Genomic DNA, 25,187 nt, shown 5'->3' on the forward strand with positions numbered 1-25,187 from the left:
GAATACAGCTGACCTTTTTTCCCTATCCACATGTGCCTTGTCTTCAACTGGAGAAGTGAAAGCTGTGGGCGGAGCTAAATTAATCCTCTGCTGAGTTGGTTTAACCCTGATGTCTTCAACTCTGTCAAATAACCCCAACACTGAACACCATTTAAATCAGAATGTGTTAAAATTACACTTTGAGCGTTTAAATCAACTCTGAAATGGGTGCTTCTATGGAAATGGGTTTATTTTGGTATCTGTCACTTTTCCAACTTTTTTAGACCCAATAAGAAAAGGTAAATGTAGATATATTTCCCCCCAGGATGGACCTAATGACGACCTCAGATAAATCCAAAAACATTATACTTTTGCTCTGAGCCATCCCATAAGTAATACATTTTTAATAAAATATCAGGGCCAAAAATCAGACCAAAATTGGGACGTGAAAAACTACCTAGGTGTCAGTGCATTAGATATGAAAACATGGCTGTAAATGGTCTTCTATAGACTCTAAATAAAGACATAGTGTTAAATGTGTCGATCCTAGTGGTTTCTCTAATCCAGACGTGGGTTTTTCATCAGTCTCAGTCTCATTTCAGGTTTGGTGTGGAACCCATCATGTTCACTTGCGTTACATGCAGAACCTGAACATTTAAACACAAATAAATCCCGAATGATTTTGCAAAAGCGGTCATTTTTGCAAAACACTCTTCCTTGTATAATTAGTTCAATTCCCAAAATGTACCTGCGACAAAATAAAGATATTCAAAAACATAGTACCGTGTAATTTTCGTGTCCTTTTGACTATGTTACATGCAAATTTTTGTATCAAATATTGTGTAAAATAATTCTTAAAAAAATGTGTTTTATCTGAAAAATAGTTTCTCTTTTATCTCAGTAAGTACTGATTTTTAAATAGATTCAAAGTGCTCCCAACTTGCTTCATAATAGTCAACATTTGGTTTGAATTTTTAGCCCCTCTGTCCTCTTTTTAGGACCACTTTCATAGAAGCACCCAAATGTTTAACCCTGACATTTCAACACTCCAGTTTTTGTTATGTAAGGGAATATTTTCTGTGCTTGCTTTTACTCTAATAAGGCCATAAAGTGATTTTATTCCTTTTATTTTCTTTAAATGTCAGTATAACTGTGTAGATATCAGTTCATTTAAGAAACAAATTACCTGTGAAAAGCTTTGAACATCTCACTTTCTGCTTAAGAGCACACCCAGGAGAGCAGTCAGACAGTTGAAGAAACCATCTTATGCACTCGTCCACATTCATCTAATGGGTCTAAAATACAATAAGTGTTTCCGTCCTTGGATTTCAGGTTCGACTTCACATAAAACGCTCCCCAGGAAAACATCGTATTCTTAGGAGATGGGCCCATTGATTCACTCTGCTACGCCTGCACAAGAAATCAACACAGAAACCATCCATGTGTGGCTGACAGACTGTTATCCACTCAGTCCAAGGCAAGACTCGGCCATTTACTACAGGAGGAGGTTCACCGTCTGCTTGTAAATGTTTGTGGGATATTTATCGAATAATCTGATGTCTACATTCATAAACATGATAAATCTAATCGAGAACATCACATACAGTATTCACCCTTCAAGCCGGTGGTTCCTAACCTTTTTTGGCTCATGACCCCAATTTAACATCACAAATTTCTGGCGACCCCAGACATTCAAAACAGAGACCTTTTTTTTTTTTTTTGCTAAAATTAATTTGTTTTTGATCATGTAATAGTTTGCAATACTATGTTACAAATAAAATTAAACATTTAGGCTATATAATGTATATTATTATGGACAGAGGGAGTAAAGCCAGGTGTAGATTACCGCACAAAGTGAGAATTTTATTTTCCTTGGTCAGGATATGTACAGTTAGTCCAGCTTGGATTTACAAGGCTGACAATTAATACTGAACAAACAAGAACTCAAACTATGAATTATGAAAGAGATGCAGCATGTCACATCTGCCACCAGACATTACTCTGGTTTTGTCTGTCTTGTGTGTTTTTGTCTGTCACTTCCTGTTTTATTTTGTTGAGTTCTCCTCATGTGTCATGTCTGGTGTCTTTGCTTCCTTTCCCCAATCATCTCCACCTGTGTGTGATTACCTGTCCCCGCCCTGATTTGCTCCACCTGTGTCTCATTGTCTTCCCTCCCTCTTGTGGATTTAAGCCCTGTGTTTTCCCCTGTCCTGTGCCAGTTTGTATTGCCTAGTGTGTTACTTACCAGTGCTTTTTGGATCCTGTTTGTTTGTCTGTCTGTCTGTTTCTGACCTGGATTGTTTTTCTGGACCTCTGCCTTTCTGCCCGACCCCTGTTTGCCTCAACGTGTGTTCGACCTTTTGCCTGTTTTTCTGGTACGTGAGCTAGTCTAATCCCAATGTACTGTTGCCTATCCGTTTGCCTCACCGTGTATGACCTGGTCTGTTTACTGACATCCTTCTGCTCTCCCCTAGTCGGATACCCGATGTGTGTTTTCGGTCCGGGCTGTGAGGGTCCGTCTCCAGTCCGCCTCACAAACCCTGTGAAGAACCCTGAGCTCTGTAACCTCAAGAATCTGTATTCTAACACAATCCTTGACTTGTCAGTTAAACCTGTGTTCAATGAACATTGTAAACTTTTAAGTCTGCTTCCGGGTCTTGCATTTGGGTTCAGTCACCGTACTCAGATCGTTACACAGCATCTGAAACTGACCACAATGAACACTTGAAAGATAAACAGAACCACAGTGCTTCAGTTTCAGACTCAGTTTGTCTTTTATGTATTGTGACTGTCTCTCTACACTCACCATATATTTTTTAAAGATTTTTTAAAATTTTTTTTATCAATTACTAGAAATTTCAGGCGACCCCCATGTGGGAGGTTGAAAAACACTGCTTTAAGCAATAATCCCATTCATTCACACTTAACATTACCAATAAGTGAAAGACCAAACATAAGTAAATGTAATGCACTTTCAATTTACTGAACTAGTAAATTTGTTAACAGATAACAGTGATCAAACAATTAGAATACTGCTTATGCTCACAGTAATAAAATGTCCTTTTACCTTAACGCTGTGGTGGGCCCACACACCTCTCACACTAGCCGGCTTACTACTTTAAAGATTCAGGCCTGAACGATGCTTGTGAGTGCTGAGGCCTAAAACTTACTGGCCCTTTCACTCTTATGCAGTGGCCAACAAGGGCCAAACACCTGGCAACGGCGTCTCAGTTAAGAGAAAACAGCTTCAAGTACAGAAACAATGGAAATTCACAAACTCAAACACAAATCTAAACGAGGTACGAAAAGAGGAGTGTGGTGCAAATGAAAAAATGCACTGCAAGACACACAAACAAATGCATAATCATCATCAAATGCTTTGCAAGTAGAGAAACGATGCAAAGCACAAAACAATTCAAACCAAGAAAACATCTGCAAACAAAAACGCTGTATAACCAGTCACTACAATGAAAGTGCTCCAAACCTGTAGGGGGCGCTGTCAGCAGAACAGCTCAATGCAGAAACACACAGGTTGGAGAGAGAGACGGAGAACAGCTGACTGACAGTGTTTCAAACTACATTGGGAACAAATTGAAGTTATGGCGTAGTGCGGTAATGTGACTTTTATTTGATTCTATTTGACACTAGTCTGTTGTCTATGAACGATGGCTGGCTGCAGGTTTGGAGTACTTCCATTGTAGTAACTGGTTATGCCACATTTTTCGTTTGCAGATGTTTTCTTGGTTTGTGTTGTTTCATTACTTGCAGAGCATTTGATGATTATGCATTTGTTTTTGTTTCTTGCAGCGCATTTTTTCATTTGCACCACATTCCTCTTTTAGTACCTTGTTTAGACTTGAGTTTGAGAATTTGTATTGTTTCTGTACTTGCAACGGTTTTCTCTGAACTGAGACGCATTGAGCCGTTGCAATGTGTTTGGCCCTTGTCAATCACCGTACTCTGACGAGCCATAAGAAAATCGTTTAACGGTACCTGGTTTAGTTCTTCAAAGTGCAGATGTCTACTCCAAGTTCAGGTGTTGAAGGAAGGAGCAGCACTGTCCCAAGATGGCGGTCACGCAGTGTCCCAAGATGGCGGCCACGTCCTCTGGTCCTGCTCAACTCCATGTACGCAGTGTCCGGAAAAATAGTAATCCAAAGGTTAGTTTCTCACAGTCTTTAAACTGTCCAAACACGACCAAAATTCATATTCCAAGCCGAAATTATGAGAAACAGTCTTTATAGAAAGCTGGGTTAGCTATTCTTGTCCACAGAAACACATTCAATTAGCATGTGAATGCTAATACACGTTAAGCCAGAGTTATACTTGAGTCGGAAAAAAGTACATAGCTGCAGTACTATCTTCGGGCTGAAAATGTCCATAGCACTCCAAAGAAAAGTAGAACAAGTATCTATCACCGACTGCTGGTTTTTACAGCCTCACACTCTCTTTAAACTTTTGCGTTTATGTTTTTTTTTCTCGATGTTAAGCTAACGCGTATCAGTATAGCCACTTCCGGTTTCACAAACGTAAAGTCAATACAAATATTGACTAGGAACAATTGTATACAGACACTGCACTTCCTTTTACCTTTCAAAATAAAACAAAATTAAATACCTCGACTCCATTGTACATGACAAATGTTTTTTAAACTCGTGTCCAAGTACTTTTAAATGTTTTAAACATATTGCACAATAAATGAAATAGTAGTTTAACATATTCATGCAGCATTTAAAATATTTATGCTTTTTAACCCTTTTATTGTAAATAACACCATTAACTTCTATTTATTTATTTATTTGTAATACATTCACATTTATGTTTGTTTTAGTCCAAATCTGCATCACAAAAGAAAAATAGAATCAATGTCACTGTATGTCAGCATCCTGTTGTATTTAGAATCAACAGCTGAATTTGTGAGGTTGTTAGGTTCTGTCCTATGTTCCAGTCCTACTTTCACTGGAGAACTCAACTAATTAAATGATTTAATTAAATAATGAAAGTCCATATATGACTTCCTATCAGTGCTTAATAGTAACTATATTGATATCTGTAACCATTTACATGTTATAAGCCATTAAAATATGGACTATTATATCCCCCGGGGACCCAGCAATGCTCTTTTTTCCTCTGTAGGGGACAAGACTTTCATAGCTTTACTTAAAAAAAAAAAAAAAAAAAAAAAAAAAAAAAAGAAAACACTGTTCACTGTAAAGTATGTAAGCTGAGAACAGCCCTACATATTTTAAGGTTGTTATCTTGTGATGACGAATTAATATATTTTGTTATCACGAGAAAACGATCTTAGCTATCTCGAGAAAACAAAGTTCATTTTCTCATAGTTACTGTAAGCTGCTGTAAGTTCTTGAAGCTCTTGTGGAGGATGTGGTACCTTCTCGCATATAAGTTCTGTATATGGTTCTCATTTGCGAAATAACAAAATGAATTAATTTGTGATCATGAGATAACGACCATAAAATTATATTTAAATCAATGGCCGTTCTCAGCCTCTGTAGTAAATTACATTCCATAACAAAAAAAGAAAAAATTAAATGTATCTGAAAAAAACAGTTGCATCATGCTGTTTCCAATCAAGTTCATTATTTTGTGTAAAAAAGCCAAAACTTTTATATAGTGGGTTTCAGGAGGATGAGAAAAGGCACATTTTTAATATTTCAAAAGATTTGTCAAAATTTCAAAAATCTAAATTTCTGAAAGTTGTGAACAAGAGTTGTAGACATCGTCCCAAGGAAAATACATATTTAATTTTACATGAATCCGACCAGTAGTTTCAGAGAAGAACATTTTTGAAATATAGACATTGATGACATTGAGTTTGACCCTTCAAGGTCAGTCAAGGTCAAAGGTCATGGACCCAAATGAAAGTCCATATATGACTTTCTATTAGTGATCAGTAGTTATTATATTGATATCTGTAACCATTTACATGTTATAAACCATCAAAATATGGACCATGAGAAGTACAGACACATTTCTAATATTTTGAAAATTTGTCAAAAATTAAGAAATTTAAATTTCTTAAAGCTGTGAACAAACTTTGTAGACATTGTCCCAAGGAAGATACACATAAAATTTGAAATGAATCTGACCTGTAATTTTGGAGAAAACATTGATGACCTTGTGTTTGACACTTGAAGGTCACTCAAGGTCAAAGGTCATGGACTCAAATGAAAATCCATATATGACTTCTTATTAGTGATCAATAGTAACTATACTGATATCTGTAACCATTTATATGTTATAAACCATCAAAATATGGACCATTACAAGTAAAGGCACATTTATAATATTTCAAAAATTCATCAAATACTCAAAAATCTAAATTTATCAAAACTGCACAAACTTTGTAGACATTGTCCCAAGGAAGGTACATATAAAATTTGACATGAATGCAACCAGTAGTTTTGTCAGAGAAGATGTTTAAAGCCTATTGGCCGCTGAGCTGATTAAAAGCCTGTTGGTTTAACCTGAAAGGTGAATATTTAAATGCCATAAATCAGACATGTTGTCAATAAAGAGACTTGTATTTTCTTGTTCAGATTTTGTGCCATAAAATAGAGAAATTACACCATTTTTAGACAATCAAATCTACCTCTAGAGTCTTCCAGGAGTAAAGGTCACCCCTGAAAGGTCAGTATCTGATTAACCTTTGAAGGCCTTCACTGTGATGCAGGTTCTAAACATCTGCTAAAGACAAACCTGTGACCTCACTTGACCCTCAGAGCTGGTGACTGTGTGCAGAAAGGTCAAACCCAGTATGTATCCTGTTATTTTACATGGAACAAATTGAGCGTTTTTTCCCCTTCGCTTCCCGTTTGCATCATCCAGGATCGTCATCGGGCCTCGGCTCCTTCATCTCTGGGCCTCCAGCCTGGACGCTGCCTTTGCCTTCCGGGCTCTGCCTCCTCCACGTTTTCCCTGAATCCGTCCCTGGAGCGCAGATGCCGCATGGTCGAGCTGGCCCGGAAAGGCTGCAGCGCTGTCAGCTCAGATCCATCTTTGTTTAGGAGGCGGCTCCTTCATTATGGCCAATGTGGCTCAATGGGGAGGGGGCTCCAGGAACCGCTCATGTGCAGCAGCATAAATCCACATTAGAGAAGACGAGGCATCTCAAGTGGAGAGAATGATGCTGTGATACAATGTGGCAGTCATCCACACCCACCGCCATCATCACTGACAATGACAACAACTACTGCTTTAAAAAACGTAAGCTCCGCCCACAAACAGACCGTAGCCTTTTAGCCCTAAAAAAGGGGTGTCAAGCTCATTTTCTTTCAGGGGCCACATTCAGCCCGATTTGATCTCCAGTGGGCCAGACCAGTAAAATAATAACCTATAAATAATGACAACTCCAAATTGTTATCCTTGTTTTAGTGCAAAAAAAACCCATTAAATTATGAAAATACTTACTTTTCTAAACTATCCAAACAGAAAAGATGGGAATAACCTGAGAAAACTGAAATTTCTTGAGAAAAATAAGTGCAATTTTAACAGTATTCTGCCTCAACTTATCATTTATACATGTGCATTATGAATCAGATCTACAAAGACACTAAATACTTAGTAACAGGCAGAAAATAGTTAAAACTGTGCTTAATTTTCTTTGGACATTTCAGGTTGTTCATATTTGTTCAGGTTATTCATGTTTTATTGTTACAGGCTAGGTTGTAAATGTAAATATTTTCATAATTTAATGTTATTTTTTGCACTAAAACAGAGACAAAAATTTGAAGTTGTTATTATTTATAGGCATAGTGTAAGATTTTTTTTTTCACATCAAACCAAGAAGAAAATATGGAGTCATTATACTCTGTAGGTTATTATACTATTATTTTACTTGAGATCATATTGGTCTGTATGTGGAACCGGAACTAAAATAAATTCGACAGCCTTGACTGTGGAATTTTTCCAGTTTGCAAATTCATCCCACTGGCCGGATTGGAACCTTTGGCGGGATACATTTGGCCCGGGCTACATGTTTGAGACCCCTGCCCTAAACCATCCTCTTTAACATGCATTTATATTGTACCAATGTAGGTCAATATGATAGTGTATGAATTCTTGGAAATAAAACAGTATCCTCTACTCCAAGGGTGTCAAACATAAGGCCCGAAGGCCAAAATGGGGCCGCCAAAGGTTCCAATCCAGCCCGTGGGTTCTGGTTTAGATCACCTACAATGAAACTATTCTGTTATGATGGGAGGGGTCTCCTACAGGTGGGGTCACTGACAATGACATGAATTCCTTACTGTTACTGATGTACTCAATCACGCTAATGCAAGGGTGTCAAACATAAGGCCCGTGGACTAAAAGCAGCCTGCAAGAGGTTCTAATCCGGCCCGCAGGATGAATTTGCCAAGTGTAAAAATTACATTTAAGGTATTTACAGTCAAGGGGGTTGAACTCATTTTAGTTCCAAACTGCAAAATTTGACCAGTATTTGAAATGGAGGGGGATGAAGTTTAATTTATATAGTCCCGCCCCCTTACCCCATTCTTCACCTATCCTAAATTCCTCTGTCAGATCCCATAACTAACTCAAAAATCCTACACGTCAGACTAAATTCAGACTAAGCACAAAATACAAAAATACTATACATATCAAGGATAGACTGTAAATTTTGCAACAGCATTTTACATCGAAATAAACTCTGTCCCTTTCGTAGCAGTAATAATACATATATTAAAAACAAAAATAAACTCTGTCCATTTCATGACAATAATATAAATATCAAGAACAAAAATAAACTATCCGTTTCATAACAATAATGCATAAATCTAAATAAACTGTCCATTTCATACCAATAGTACACATATCAAAAAGAAATTGTAATGTACATGTGTAAATAATAAACTGAGGCAGAATGTTGTTAAAATTACACTTGTTTTTCCTGAGAACCTTCTGTCTGTCTGTCTGTCTGTCTGTCTATCTATCTGTATCTTTTTTGTGAATGGATAGTTCAGTAAATATAATATAAACATTTCATAATTTAATTTAACTTTTTTTTGCACTGAAACACAGGAGAATTATAGTTGTGATTATTTAGAGGCTATTTAAACTTGGGCAAAACAGATAAAACTACACAAAAATGAAGGGAAAAAAATGGAATTATATTGTTAAATTAGTAAATTCCACTTGTTCAGGTTATTTACATTTTCATAATGTAATTTTACTTTTTTCACACTAACGAAGAAAAATCTGGGTGATTATTTATAAGTTATTGTTGGTATTTTTCAGGTCTGGTCCACTTCAGGTCATATTGGGCTGAATGTGGAACCTGAACTAACATAACTTTACCCCCCCACCCCCACCACCACCACCTGCCTTACAGCCTCTTTAACCTCATTTCTTTCAACCAAACAGCGTCATGTGACTAACATTTATGCAGCCGGTTTTCTTTTCTTTTTTTTTTTTCTCCAAGGGAAAGGTCAGTATTCGGGGCATCCTGCCAGGTGTTTCTGAAGCAGCCGACCAGTGCAGTGAATGTAATTATGGCGCTATGGCGATCTGATAACCTGCCAGTCTGTCTCTCAACACTAGAAACGTGCAGCGGCATATTAAATGTGAGTATGAGGAAGGCCTAGTGTCTGTTAAACAGCTGGGATAACACTAAGCACCTTTAAGACTGCCTTTACAATGGGACTTTGTTTGCCTTCAGAGGCTCAGAATCACTATTTCTTCAGAAAAGGACAGATTTGGATTTTTGTGAGTCTATCTCAACATAATATTTACGTATTAACTTACTTATGCACTTCATATCCTTAAAGGGCTCATATTTATCTAAACCCACTTTTCTTGGTCTGTGGTTCATTTGTTTGTGTATTTGGACCCTAATAGTTCATACAGCTTGAATTTGAACCCTCCAGCTGCTGCAAAACTATCTTTATATTCATTTGGGCAAAAACTGAGTGGATTTCTACAACTCATTTCAATTCCTTCTTAATTTGTTATATAACTGGTTACGTCACAACATTTGCACATATAAGGTCCAGACTTCAGACCAACATTTCTCCAGTATTTCTCCATAATTGTTTGTTAGCAGCAGCGGTTGTAGTCCAGACTGAAAATATGTCCAAACTTGGAGCCCATTACCAAAATGTTCAGTTGTTGGTTGAACGGGACAGAGCAGCACAGCCAATAACCTGGCGGGGACAGAGCCTGAAGTGGCTCATGTGCATTTAAAGGGCCAGCGCTCCAAATCACCTTTCTGGTGTCATTCCTCAGAAATAGGGTTGAAGATGGACCTGTGGAGTTGAATGAATGAAGAATTCAGACCCAAGCAGAGCATTTACAGTTTATGAAGACCACAGGGAAATGTTGGAAAATGAAGAATTCCATTTAAAAAAGCAAAATATCACTGCTTTAACACTCATTCTGTATATTTGTCCATTCCACTTATATCTGCATGTATTATACTCATTGTACATAGTGTAAATATTGTTGATACTGTATATTCTGACTACACTACTGCTATTGCACCTCTGGCACGTTGCTAAATTGTATTTTGTTACCATGTTCTTGTACATGTGTAATAACAGTACATTGAATCTGAATCTAAAAAGCTGTAAAAATGGACCTTTCATCTGTAATACAAATTCCACAACAATTCATCTGGAGTAAATATGATGTTTATACAGTGAAAGTTGACAAAAGTAGTTATTTTAGTACTTGGGTGTCAAACATATGGCCTGTGGGCCAAAACTGGCCCACAAAGGGTCTAATCTGACCCTTGGGATGAATATGTGAGATGTAAAAATTACACTGAAAATATAAACAATCATTGTAATTCAGGTTCCACAATCAGCCCAATTCCATCTAAAGTGGGTCAGATGAGTGAAATACTATCAAAATAACCTATAAATACAGACAACTCCCAAGTTTTGTCTTTGTTTTAGTGTAAAAAAGCAAAATTTCCTAAAAATGCTTGCATTTACAAACTATCCTGTCATTCCAAAACATAGGACCAACTGTCCAATGGCATATTCAAAGACATTAATTGACATTCGTTTGACCTTTCAAGGTCACTCAAGGTCAAAGGTCATGTCACCAAATGAAAGCCCATATGTGACTATCTATTGCCAATAGTAATTATATCAATATCTTCAACTGTTTTCGAGTTATAGCGCTTGAAATGTGTCCCATTGTAAACCAATGGGGATTTTTAAAATGTAAAAAATTCATTAAAAAAAAAAAATCCATATCTGTCAATTATTTGAACAAACCTGCCCCAAGGAACCTCTGCTATGAATTTCAATTGATTCTGGAGGATGGTTTTGGAGAAGAAGTTTCTAGAAAAATCGTTTACGGACTGACAGACGACAACTGATATCAATAATCCATCAGACCTTCGGGTCGTTGGACTGAAAATGTGAATAACCTCAACAAATATGAACAACCTGAAACGTCTTAAGGGAAGTTAGTGTAATTGTCCCAATATTCTGCCTGTTATTAAATGTTTTATGTATTTGTAGATCCAGTGTGATCTGTAAGTTACAATGTGTATATGAGTAAATCATAAACTGAGGCAGAATATTGCTAAAATTACTCTAATTTTTCTAAATGAGTTTCAGTTTGTTCATGGTTGTTCGTGATTTTCACATTTTTTTAGTCGTAGATGTAAAGATTTTCTAAATATAATTGTACTTTTTTCAATCTAAAACCTAGAGAAAGGTTTGGAGTTTGTCATTATTTATATATTATTATGTTACTGTTTTACTGGTCTGACCCATTTCAGATCATATTGGGCTGAATCTGGCCCTGAACTAAAACTCACATCCCTGTTTTAGTAGTAAATTCATGTGTCTGTGGTTAATGTTTCCTTGCTGTGTTGCAGCAGAAGAACAGTAAAACCCACAGAATGTAAATACAGGCATTGGGACAGGAGGAAACAAAAGGGCAGCAGCCAGATAAAAACATGTCTGCTTTTAATCATATAATAGTCAGGACTCCACTGGTCAAATCCAGCTGCACAGTACAGGAGACAGTGGTGTGGCTTTCAGTTCAGGTTCCACATTCAGCCCAGTATGATCTGAAGTGGGTCAGACTAGTAAAATAATAACATATTAACCTATAAATAATAATCCAAATTGGCTCTTATGTAATGAAAATGTAAATAACTTGAACAACCATTTTCAACCTGCAATTTCTCAGGAAAACTATGCAATTTCTTACAATATTACATCTCATCTTGTTATTAATACAACGTACAGATCACAGTAGATCTACAAATACACAAAACATTTAGTAACAGGCAGAATATTGGTACAGTTGCACTTATTTCAATATTTCATGTTGATATTTGTTCAGGTTATTCACATGTCATTGTGACAGAATAGTTTGTAAATGTATTTTTCTTATATAACTGTACTTTTTTCATATTAAACCAAGAATAAAATTTGGAGTTGTCATTATTTATAGGTTATTATGCTATTATTTCACTTGAGCTCACATTGGTCAGTATGTGACCCCTGAATTTAACCTACAAAAACCCAAACATCCACCTATGACCAAAACCATCTGCTGATCTATTGAAAAATAAGGAAAAAATGAACCAAAAAACCTTGAGATATGCTATGAATGTGAACAAATTTGCCTAAAGTGAGGACAAAATGAGCAAAACACTTGAAAAATGAGGATGAGGTCATCATTTCATAACATTCAGAACCCTGTATTTAGTCTGAAAACCCTCCAAAACTATCTACTGATCTAAACTGTTTAGTACCTGTTGATCCACTAATCCTATCTATATGTAAATAATTGGTGTAAAATGCGGTTATTCATCTTTTCATGGTCATCAGATGTGACCCATTCGTTCAGAGGCTCCGTAGTTACCGTGGAAACACCATCATCTTCTACAACATCGATTCACCAGTAAAACCCATGGAGTTGGATCAATGATGGTGGATGAAGTGAACAAAAATAAGTAAAAAACCTGCAAAATAATAAATAATATGAAAAAAATGAGCAAACAGTCTACTAAAATAAAGTAAAAAAAAAAAAATAATAATAAAATAAGCAACAAAATGAACAAAAAGAGTCCACGTAATTAATAAAAGGAACAAAAATTAATAATAAATCAACAAAATAATAAGTAACATGCATAAAATAAGCCACAAATTGAACTAAATTGAAGGACAAAACAACAACACAGGCAAGAAAATGAACAAAAACAAGTACTGACAAGCACTGATTCACCAGTAAAACCCATGGAGTTGGATCAATGACAGTGGATGGACACACTGGGTTTATGTTCAGTTAAAGAGAGATTTGCTGAAAAACTCCCTTTTACTTCATTTTTCTCCATTTCTGATATAATAACCTTTATCTTCATTGTGAGCTTTTAAGAAAATCTACATGATCAATAAATTAGACATAGGAAAATACCTGATTTCTTCCATATTATTTTATTTTATTTTATCACACTATTTATCCAACATATTTATTTTCTCATGTCATTTGCACTACTCTCATGCTATTTGTACTACTTAATTCTATATATTTTTTTGCACACATTCCTAGTTGCAATACTTTTATTATTTCTAATGTAAATTAGTGTGCCTTCTTACTGATATTTGTTGTGCCTTGTAATTTCTTGCACTAAACTGGAGAGCTGTACCTCAATTTTGTTGTTTGTTACTTATGTCAGTATCAACGTTTCCTCAAAATATCATCCAAATCTGTCCATAACTTCTTGAGTTATCTTGCTAACAGACAAGATAACTCAAGATACCCTCCCCCGCTCCCAAGAACTACTAAAAAGAAAAATGACCTGCATGGGTAAATGAGAAACTGTGTCACGGTCGGTGCTGGTGTGACTGCTGGCTCCTCCCTCTCCTCATCTTCCATGATATGACCCACCTGCTGTGCGCCGCATGGCTGCAGCACATCACCAGTGAGCCTGTTTAAGGCTTTGTGCTGCAGCTGTGCGGCGCTGGTCCATTGTCCTCTTCACCTGTTATGTAACCCGGACATTCATGCCACTCCTACAGACTCTGACTGCAACCCAGGTTTTTGTTATTCGTTGTTTAAGTTTTCATTTGTGTTAAATAAACCTGTTTTTTCTCTTCAGCACCGAGCACTAGAATCCTCTAATTTCCACCTTTGTGACAAACTGAATGAGAAACTGTTCTTATTTTCGTTCCAAACTCCACATTTTTAACAATGTTGTGCTTGTCCCCAAATGATATAATAATATGACGAAAAAGGCAGTCGAAGAGCGTAGACCTCCGCCAGGGCAGATCACCCCCACCCCCCACCCCGATCACCACCAAAATTTAATAATTTGTTCTTTGTGCCATTTCCTGAGAATTTCACCCAAATCCGTCCATAACCTTTTCAGTTATCTTGCTAACAGACAAACTAGAAAAGCACTCGGAAAGCACAGACCTCTGCCGAGGGAGATCATTCCCCCCCATTACCACCAAAATATAATCATTTGTTCCTTGTGCCAGTATCAACATTTCCTGAAAATTTCATCAAAATCCTTCCAGAACTTTTTAAGTTATTAAGACAAACAAACAAACAAACAAAAATCCACCCCACTCTCCCCAATCACCACTTAGATAATAACGTAATAAATGGTGATAAATCACTTAAGAAAGGTTCAACAGAGGGAACTCCCTCAAAAGCAGTACTGGGTCTTTATGGGTTAAACCAGATGTCATCAGTACAATATTTGTAATGCAGGGCCGGACCAGATGCTTTGGCTTTGGTTTTGGCCCACAGGCCGTAGGTTTGACACCCCAGGTCTAAATCCCAGAGCTCCCTGTATTTGCAGCAAAGCCTGTGTTCAGTGACAGTAACACACATGAGTCCAGCTCCAGTCTGGACCAGGTTTAGCTGGTTTAACGGACAGCTGAGGAGCTGCCCGAGACGCCGTCCAGGCCGCTCAGGTGGACGTCCACGCCGTTTGGAGACCGGCATTAACAAGCACAAAGAGGCCGGACCGAGCCAGAGGGGTGTCACGCTTTGAAACCAGACAGCACTACCTGCCCCCACCTAGTTTTTTATTCTCCTCCTGCTTCAGCCGTTCACTCTCAAAGTGGCCTTTTTTCCTGCTGTAATTACACCTGCTCTGCCAAGCGTGGCTCTAGGCGTGGCTGAGCAAAAGCACCGGTTAATATGAATGTGCAGAGCGTCTGGGGGGGAGGGTGAGTCGCTGATGGTCTCTGTGGAAACATTAGGTTGTAAGCAGCCTGCACCTGTATGCCCCCCCACCCCCCCGGGACGAAGAGGCGGTAAGGAAGACTCACGTTGGGGAATTATGTGTGTGCGAACAGTAAGACTATCCATTTTCTAAATAAACCTGCAACAGTTACAAATGCACAGTGAGGAAAGGCATGCAGAAAACCAACAAGCATTTATTTAACCCATAAAGACCCAAAAACCCACCATCAACCAAAACCATCTACTGATCTAAACTGTTTAATACCTGTTGATCCACTAATCCTATCAATACAATGTAAGTAACTGATGTAAAAATGCAGTTTTACAGCAATTCATTGAATAAAATGTGCAAAATCTTGCAAAAATAAGAATAAGATTTGCAAACTACTTGAAAAATAAGAAAAACATTAACCAAAAAACCTTGACATACGGTGTAAAAGTGAACAAATATGCCTTAAGTGAGGAGAAAATGAGCAAAATACTTGAAAAATGAGGATGAATTCATCATTTTATAACATCCAGAACCCTGTATTTAGTCTGAAAACCCTCAACCAACCATCTAAACTGTTTAATACCTGTTGATCCATTAATCCTATCAATACATGGAAATAATTGGTGTAAAATGCAGTTTTATCTCAATTATTCATTGAATAAAATGTGCATAATATTGCAAAATTAGAATAAAATTGGCAAAATAATTGAAAAAGAAGGAAAAAATGAACCAAAAAACCTTAAAAAAGCAACAAAATGCTCAAAATAAGCCAAAGTAATTAATAAAATGAGCAAAAAATGTATAATAAATCAACAAAATAATCAGTAACATTAACAAAACAAGCTACAAACTGAACTAAACTGTAGGGAAAATGGGCAAGAAAATGAACAAAAACAAGTATTGACAAGCACTGATTCACCAGTAAAACAAACGGGGTTGGATCAATGACAGTGGATGGACGCATTGGGTATATATATATTAAAAAATAAATAAAATGCTAAAAAAAAAAAAAAAAAAAAAAGTATTAAAATAAACATACAATAGACTAAAATGAAGTAAAAAAAAATAAAATAAAATAAGCGACAAAATGAACAGCCAAAGTACTGAATAAAAGAAACAAAAATGAATACAAAAAAATCAACAAAATAAGTAACATGAATAAAATAAGCTACAAACTCAATGAAATTGAAATAAATAAATAAAAAATAAGCAACAGAATGAACAAAAAAACAGCCAAAGTAATTAATAACATGAACAAAATGGATAAAAAATTGAAACATTGATTGACCAGTAAAACCCATGGAGTTGGATCAATGACAGTGGATAAAATGAACAAAAATGAATAAGTAAATTAAAAAAAAAAAAAAAAAACCTACAAAATAATAAATAATGTTAAAAAAAAAAAAGGCAAGGAAGTGTACTAAAATAAAGTAAAAAAAAAAAAAAAAAGGGGGGGTCAACAAAATGAGCAAAATAAGTAATTAATAAAGCGAGCTAAATGGATTTAAAAAAAAAAAAAAAAATTGAAACATTGATTCCCTAGTAAAACAATTGGAGTCGGATCAATGACAGTGGATGGACACACTGGGTTTGTGTTCAGTTAATAAGAGATTTTGCAGAAAAGTAACTTTTTCTTCAGTTTTCTCTTTTTCTGATACAATTACCCTTAACTTTAATCTGAGCTTTTATGAACATCTACATGATCAGTGAATTAAATGTAGGAAAATACATGATTTACACTGAAAAAATGCAAAACATGAAGGATAATGTTATAATAAATGGTAATAAATCATTAAGATACATTAATTTGGGAACTGCCATGAAAGTATCACTGGGTGTTTATGGGTTAAATGGCTGAATATAATAATGAATGATCCATTAAGTCTCTGTCGTGGATCCAAAAAGCTCCTCACACCTTCAGACAGAAAATAAAAACCCTATTTAAACACACAGCACGTGACAGAAAAGTGCACATGAAGACGTCCTCCTCCTTATCTCCTGGACTGGCAATCCTATTTCTGAACAAAAACATCTCCCAGACAAGAGATTTTCAAGGCGGAGGTGTGAAGGCAAAGGTGTGACAACATGTTTCCAGCCGTTGGAGACGAGCGAGCGTCTGCCGTGTTTGTCAGGAGACGTCGGCTGAATTAACGCCGGCCCAGACAGATAGTGTTACCCATCACTACCCCAGCGTAATCAGACACATCTGAAGACGGCACACAACAAGTACTGGAGCTGCTGATGTTCGCTGGGCCAGAAAAACAGGAGATGTTTTACCCTAAACCTGAAAGAAGCAGATAAGACTCACAGAGACAGGCTGGAAGAAAATACTGGCTCTGCAATATATCATATTTCAATTCATGATAGTGTATTGATGTTAACACTTTCATGCACAGTGGTCACTACACTGGACAGTTCTTCTCCAGCTGTTCTCTTGTACATTCATGGGTTTTGTTGTTTTAGTTCCATATCAGCCAACACAGTGGACACTTATGCATCATCTCATACACTGACATTCAGACCACTACTGTAACTTTGCTGTTCTTCAGAAACCTGATCTGCAGTTACATGTTTTAGTGTAAATCAATTGCTAAACTAAACAAAAAGTTTTTGTTAAATTTTTTTTGCATATTATCTCCATGAAGTGAATAATAACTAGTATTAGAGTATGCTAAAATGTGAGAAAACATCAGATTAGCTGCATTAAAAATGTCTTTATTTCATAGTTTTCACACAGTATATCACTTTCTGTTATTGCGTTTTAAATACATGTTTCTTTGCTTCAAAAATTAAATGCATATTGTCCAGCTGAGTGGACATTTTTGTAACTCCGTTAAAAATAGGTTCATTAAAAAATTTCAATCACATTGTTGTTTTCATGCCTAAAGAGAAACAGGAAAAGCACTCGGAGAGCGCAGACCTCCGCCAAGACAGATCTGCCTGCCCCCCCACCCCACCGATCACCAAAATTTAATAATTTCTTCCTTGTGCCAGTATCAACATTTCCTGAAAATTTCATGAAACTCCGTCCATAACTTTTTGAGTTATCTTACTAACTAACAAACAAACAAACACGCAGGCACACAAAGCAAAGTGATCACAATACCTCCTGGCAGAGGTAATAAAAACGCTTGTCACTATGAGAATAAAGTCGTTATATTTCGAGAATAGTTATAATACAGGGTGTATCAAAAAAAAACTACACATTTTGAATAATTACCCTCAGTTCCGCATTTGATAATTTTTGGAATTTCCTTTTCTGGACATTGGTAGGTAGGGGATTGGTGGACATTTGGATATTTGTCCAAATTTACAGACCCAGGTTTTCATGCATGAGTGAGCAGGGGACAATTGCGCAATCCAAGTTCAAACTGGTTTGCGTGAAGTAGCGGTGGGATTTAAGTCCAATCAAAGGTCATGGGAGGGGCCAATGGGCAGCCATCTTGTTTTCCACAAAATTGCCAGGTTACAGCATTAACATTCTTCTCCTCCTCCTCCTTCTTCTTCTTGTTCTTCTTCTTCTTCCCACATTATCATGGTGTCAGATTTCTTGTGCAGAAAACAGACATGCCAGCTCAAAGTTTATTATTATTATTATTATTATTATTATTATTATTATTATGTATTTATTTATTTTTATTTTTTTATTAATAGGGTCATGTTGTCATGCTGTCAGATTTCCTGTGCAGAAACAGACATGCCAGCTCAGAGGTTATTCAACTGAAAATACCAGTGGAATTCACCAAGAAAGTAAAAGACTGAACTGGATCAGAGGATCTAGGACCCGCGGGTCAGCGCACTAGTTCATATATACAGTATCTGCGAGCTGTATACGACCGACAGGGTTTTCTGTTTGTGAGATGGAAGGACCTCTCCTCATTATCTGAGGGTCACAGAAATGTCCGGACATGAAACATTCTCATTATTTCAGCAGTAACATGCATGACACACTCTTCAAAGAAACACCACACATTAAATATTAATTCACACCACACTGGACAACATGGAAAACAACAATTGACAGTTTGGTGTAAACTCCATTGTGAGACCCTGGTTTCCTTCAAACAGTCGCTTCAGGAAAAGCCAAAGCTGCTGGAGCTCATTTCCATAATACCTCTGTGTCCCCCCATGAGGATCTGGGCTGGAGTTCACCCTCATTTGCATTTTACCACCAGACGGTAAACATGTTCTCCAGCTCCTGCAGCTGCTGGAGTTGATTAAAAATGCTTACAGTTATCGTCGCTGTCGGGCGGAAACCTCCTAAGTCCAGTTTTGTTTTGTTTTTTTGTCATAAAATGATTCTATTGGTCGGTCGTCACATTGGCCTGATGGTTTTAGAAATATTTAACCAATGAAAAGTGTCGAAAATGGCTTGTGACGACATCTGTTAACTCCATTCATTTATTTAGAATGGGAGGGGTCAAAGTCATGTTAGTTTAGTGGACACATTCAGCCCAATATGATCTGAATCAGGCAACATAACATAATAAATAATGACAACTTTTCCTCTTTGTTTTAGTCAAATAAAAAACATTAAATTATGAAATATTTCCATTTACAAGCTTTCGTAAAAAATGTGAATAACCTAAAAAAAAAAAAGAAATTTTGTAAGAAAAATAAGTGCAATTTTAACACTATTATGCCTCAATTTATCATTTATACATATATACTGTATATTTTTGGGTTTTCTAGTTTTGTTGCCAAGTTTATTTTTTTCTTCAATTTTATTCAGTTTGTGGCTTAATTTGTTCATGTTACTTATTATTGTGTTGATTTGTTATTCTTTTTTGTTCCATTTATTCATCACTTTGACTGTTTTTCTTTATTTATTACTTATTTTTATTCTTTTCTAAATTAATTTGTATTAGTGCAACAAAAAGCATTAAATTATGAAAATATTTCCATTTACAAACTTTCACAAAAAATGTGAATAAGCTGAAAAAAACTAAAATTTTGCAAGAAAAATAAGTGCAATTTTAACAATATTATGCCACAATTTATCATTTATACATGTGCATTAGACATAACGTTACACAAACATGTGGTAAACACAGCAAATGGGGCATCGATCTGTACAATCAGAGCAGTTTCCTTTGATCACATAAAACACATTGAGTCCATTTAACCCATAAAGACCCAGTACTACTTTTGTTGCAGCTCCTGCATGAATTTTTCTCTCTATTTAACCTTTCTTAAGTGATTTAAGAATAATATAATATAATATTATCCTCTGCATTTTGCATTTTTTTTGTGTAAATTGTATATTTTCTTATATTTAATTCACTAATTATGTAGATGTTCATTAAAACTCAGAGTAAATTCAAAAGGTTATAATATCAAAACAGAAAAAAAATGAAAAAGTGACTTTTTCAGTCAAATTATTTAGTGAACATAAAAACAGGCTTCTACAACCTTATTTAGTTAATGGCTTTTTTTAAAAATTAATTTTGTTCATTTTTTTGGTGACTGTTTTGTTTTTGTTTTTCTATATTTTGATGTCAACTTTATTATTTTTTTCTTCAATTTTGTTCAGTTTGTGGCTTAATTTGTTCATGTTACTAATTATTGTGTTGATTCGTTATTCTTTTTTGTTCCATTTATTCATCACTTTGGCGGTTTTGTTTTTGTTTGTTTTTTTTACTTATTTTTATTCTTTTCTAAATTCATTTGTTTTAGTCCAATAAAAAACATTAAATTATCAAAATATTTCCATTTACAAACTTTCAAAAAAATGTGAATGACTTGAGAAAAAATTAAATTTTGTAACAAAAATAAGTGCAATTTTAACACTATTATGCCTCAATTTATCATTTATACATGTGCATTAGACACAATGTTACACAAACATGTGGTAACAGGCAGAATATTGTTAAAAATTTTGGAGTTTGGAACTAAAATAAGAACAATTTCTACAGTATTACATCACAGCTTATTTTTAACACAATGTACAGATACAAATACACCAAACATTTAATAACAGACAGAATATTGGTACAATTGCACATAATTTTCTTTAGACATTTCAGGCTGTTCATATTTGTTCAAGTTATTCACATTTTATTGTTATAGGATAGTTTGTAAATGGAAATATTTTCATAGTGTCGTGTTATTTTTTTCACATTTAATCAAGAAAAAAAACGTAGTTGTCAATTATGTATAGATTGTTATAAATTTACTACATCACACTGGTCTGTATGTGGAACCTGAACTAAAACCACTTTGACCTTGATTATTAAAACCTTCAGTGCAGTTTTTACACTTTACAAATTCATTCCATAGACCAGAATGGAACCTTTGTCGGACCAGTTTTAGCCCACGGGCCACATGTTTGACACTCCTGGTCTAGAATATACATAGTTTTTCCAGTTTCCTGAAAAATAACTGTTTTTGGACATAAGAGGTTTCCACCCGACGGCGACGTTCTGCTTCCCTCCATTAGGAGCTGTTGGATGTGGAACCTGCCCACTGGCTGCAGCTCACACACATTATTTTGGGGGAATTCTCAGCAGAGCCAAGGATTTATTTATTTTTTTTTCTTGAATCAGATTCACACCGAGAAGCAAATTGGACGGGAGATGACAGAAAGCTGATTTTTTTTTTTTTTTTTTTTACAATACTTTGCAGGACCTGATGTTGCCGTCATTTCTGATGAAAAACAGTCCATTACACTAAAGTTACATTTCATTTTATTTGCTACATTAGTTTAATTCACAGGTGTCAAACATGCGGCCCGGGGGCCAAATCCAGCCCGCGAAAGGGTTCAATCTGGCCCCTGGGATGAATTTCTGAAATGCAAAAATTACACTGAAGATATTAACAATCAAGGATGTTAAAATCATTTTAGGTCACTTCAATCTAAAAATGATCAGACCAGTAAAATACTATCATAATAACCTATACATTATAAAAACTGTAAATATTTCTCTTTGTTTTAGTGTAAAAAAAAAAAGTTAAATTACACAAATGTTTACATTTACAGACTTGCCTTTTATTTAAAAAAAATGTGAATAACCTGAAATGTCTTAAGAGAAGTATGTAGAATTTTAATAATAGTCTCCCTCTTATTTAATGTTTTGTGTATTTGTAGATCCACTGTGATCTCCAAGTTGTGATTCACATGTATAAATGATAAACTAAGGCATAAAATTGTTAACATTGCACTTATTTTACTTAATGTTCAGGTTGTTCATGTTTGTTCATGTTAAGTTTGAGTACAATTCCTAGATGTAAACATTTTCATTACGGAATTTTACTTTTTTCACTCAAAAGTTATTATTCTATTATTTATATTATTTTACTAGTCCGGCCCACTTTATATCATATTAGCCTGGATGTGGCCCCTGAACTAAAATGAGTTTGACACCCCTGGTTTAATTCATTTGATTGAGTCAGATAATCATTAACCCATAAAGACCCAAACATCTACCTTTAACCAAAACTAACTGGTGTCAACTGTTTAATACCTGTTGATCCACTAATCCTATCAGTACATAATATCAATACAAGTCACTATTTCTTCAGTTTTCCTGGTTTCACGATAAAATACTTTGAATCTACCCTGAATTTCTACATGATTTTCACAGTAAAATACAAAATATGGAGGATAATATTATAATAAATAAAATAAAAAAAAAAAAAAAATTGTAGAGAAATGTTCATTTAGGCTGGAAACTATGAACCACAAAACTGCTGAAACTTCTCTGCATTTTGTAAAACAATAATGTTAAAGTATCAACACCAGCCCATTAACCCTCAAAAACCTAAACGTCCACCTCTAACTAAAACCATCTACTGGTCTAAACTGTTTAATACCTGTTGATCCACTAATCCCATTAATACATGTCAATAATTGGTGTAAAATCCAGTTTATTTTTTCATGGTCATCAGATATGACCCATTTGGATGTTCAGAGGCTCCGTAGTTACCGTGGAAACACCGCCATCTTCTACAACATTGATTCACCAGTAAAACCCATGGAGTTGGATCAGTGACAGTGGATAAAATGAACAAGAATGAATTTTTAAAAAAACTACAAAATAATAAATAATGTGGAAAAATAAGCAGAAAGTTTACTAAAATAAAGTAAGAAAAAAAAAAGGCAACAAAATTAACAAAATAAGCCAAAGTAATTAATAAAATGAGCAAAACATGAGTTATGGGTGGCCTGGAATGCAGCATTATTTTGGCATAGATCCAGCTGATGTCATCATGTCTATGCATGTGCTGATGTCAGCATATCAACTGCCTCTATATATGTGTCAAGTTTGAGGCAAATTGAAACAAAATTGATGTTTTTATAGACATGCGAAATTTTGCCCATTATAAGTAAATGGGAGAAAAAAAAGATTTTAGAAATTCATAAAAAAAATTTGAACTTTGACCTGCTTTTCCCAAAATGTAATCAGATCTGTTCTGGGTCACTGGCAATCTATAAACTAAATTTGGCATGAAATCTACCAATAGTTTTGCTGCTAGAGTGTAAACAAACAAACAAACACACGAACAAACCAAAAACAATAGCCCTTCACCTACCCTTCAGGGGGCGGGGTAACAATGAAAAAAGAAAAATCACATGATGACAATGTTTACATCTACAAAGCTTCCTTAAAAATGTGAATAACATAAACAATCTGAAATGTCTTTATGTAAATAATAATAATAAGCATAAAATTGCACTTATTTTTCTTAATAACTTTCACGTTGTTCATGCGATTCAAATTTTTTCAAGGATAGTTTGTAGATGTAAATATTTTCATCATATAATTTTTAATTTTAAGTAATGAAATGTTTATATTTACTAAACTATCCTTTCACAAAAAATGTGAATAAATTGAAAAACCTGAAATTTCTTATGCAAAATAAGTGCGATTTTAACAATATTCTGCCTCAGTTGATCATTTCCACATGCACATTATAATGTACAGATCACAGTGGATCTACAAATACACAAAAAATGTAATAACAGGCAGAATAATTGTTAAAATTGTACTTAGTTCTCTTGAGACATTTCAGGTTGTTCATATTTGTTCAGGTTATTCCCATTTTTTGTGAAAGGACAGTTTGTAAATGTAAACATTTTCATGTAGATGTACTTTTTTACACTACTACTACTATTATGACAGGGTTTTACGGGTCCAACCCATTTGAGATCAAACTGATCTGTAGGTCATGTGACCCCTGAAATGTGAACATTATTTTAACATCCTTAATTGTTAATATCTGCTGTGTAATTTTACAGTTGCAGATTCATCCCATGGGCCGGATTGGACCCTTTGGTGGGCCGCTTTGGGCCCACGGACCGTATGTTTGACACCTGTGCTCTAAGGGGAAGACACCCGCTTATCGAGTTATTAATGTATTATCATTGACAACTGTCATGGAATTTTAACTTCTTTGTCTCATGTCCTCACCCAAACTCCCCCTACAGCAGGGGTCTCAAACATGCGGCCCGGGGGCCAAAAAACGGCCCACCAAATGGTCAAATCTGGCCCCTGGGATGAATAAATGTAAAATTTAGAAAAGCACTTGGACAACGCAGACCTCCACCAAGGCAGATCACCCCCCCCCCCCCCCCCATCACCACCAAAATTTAATTTTTTGTTCCTTGTGCCAGCATCACCATTTCCAGAAAATTTCATCCAAATCCGTCCATAACTTTTTGAGTCATCTTGCTAACAGACAAACCCTGATGAAAACAACCTCCACTGTTTCACTTGGCGAAGGTGATTACACTGAAGATATTAACATTCAAGTGTGTCCAAGCGTTTTAGTTCAGGTTCCACAAACAGATCAATATGATCTAAAAGTGAAATAATACCATAATAACCTATAAATAGTCACAACTCCATTTTACTAGGTTCAACTGGACGAGTTTTGCTCTTTTGGGGTAAAACTAGTCCAGTTGAACCTCAAAGAACCACCAAGAACAACAATGACCTGCATGGGCAAATGAGAACCTGAATGAGAAACTGTTCTTATTTTAGCTACAAACTCCACATTTTTAACACTAGAAAAACACTCCTCCACAGAC

At 35.6% G+C, this 25,187-nt stretch overlaps 1 long non-coding RNA gene across 1 annotated transcript; it reads right to left on the reverse strand.

The window, feature by feature from the left end:
• Positions 1 to 265: 265 nt before the first annotated feature.
• On the reverse strand, positions 266 to 23,657 carry LOC115434969 (uncharacterized). Its single transcript, XR_003937617.1, has 4 exons — positions 23,646 to 23,657; positions 6,211 to 6,221; positions 5,969 to 5,974; positions 266 to 483 (listed from the first exon to the last, which is right to left on the reverse strand). It is a non-coding gene; the product is annotated as an uncharacterized LOC115434969 (long non-coding RNA).
• Positions 23,658 to 25,187: the final 1,530 nt, after the last annotated feature.

The sequence above is a fragment of the Sphaeramia orbicularis genome, chromosome 16 (assembly GCF_902148855.1).
Source record: "Sphaeramia orbicularis chromosome 16, fSphaOr1.1, whole genome shotgun sequence".
Classification (NCBI taxonomy): Eukaryota; Metazoa; Chordata; class Actinopteri; order Kurtiformes; family Apogonidae; genus Sphaeramia; species Sphaeramia orbicularis.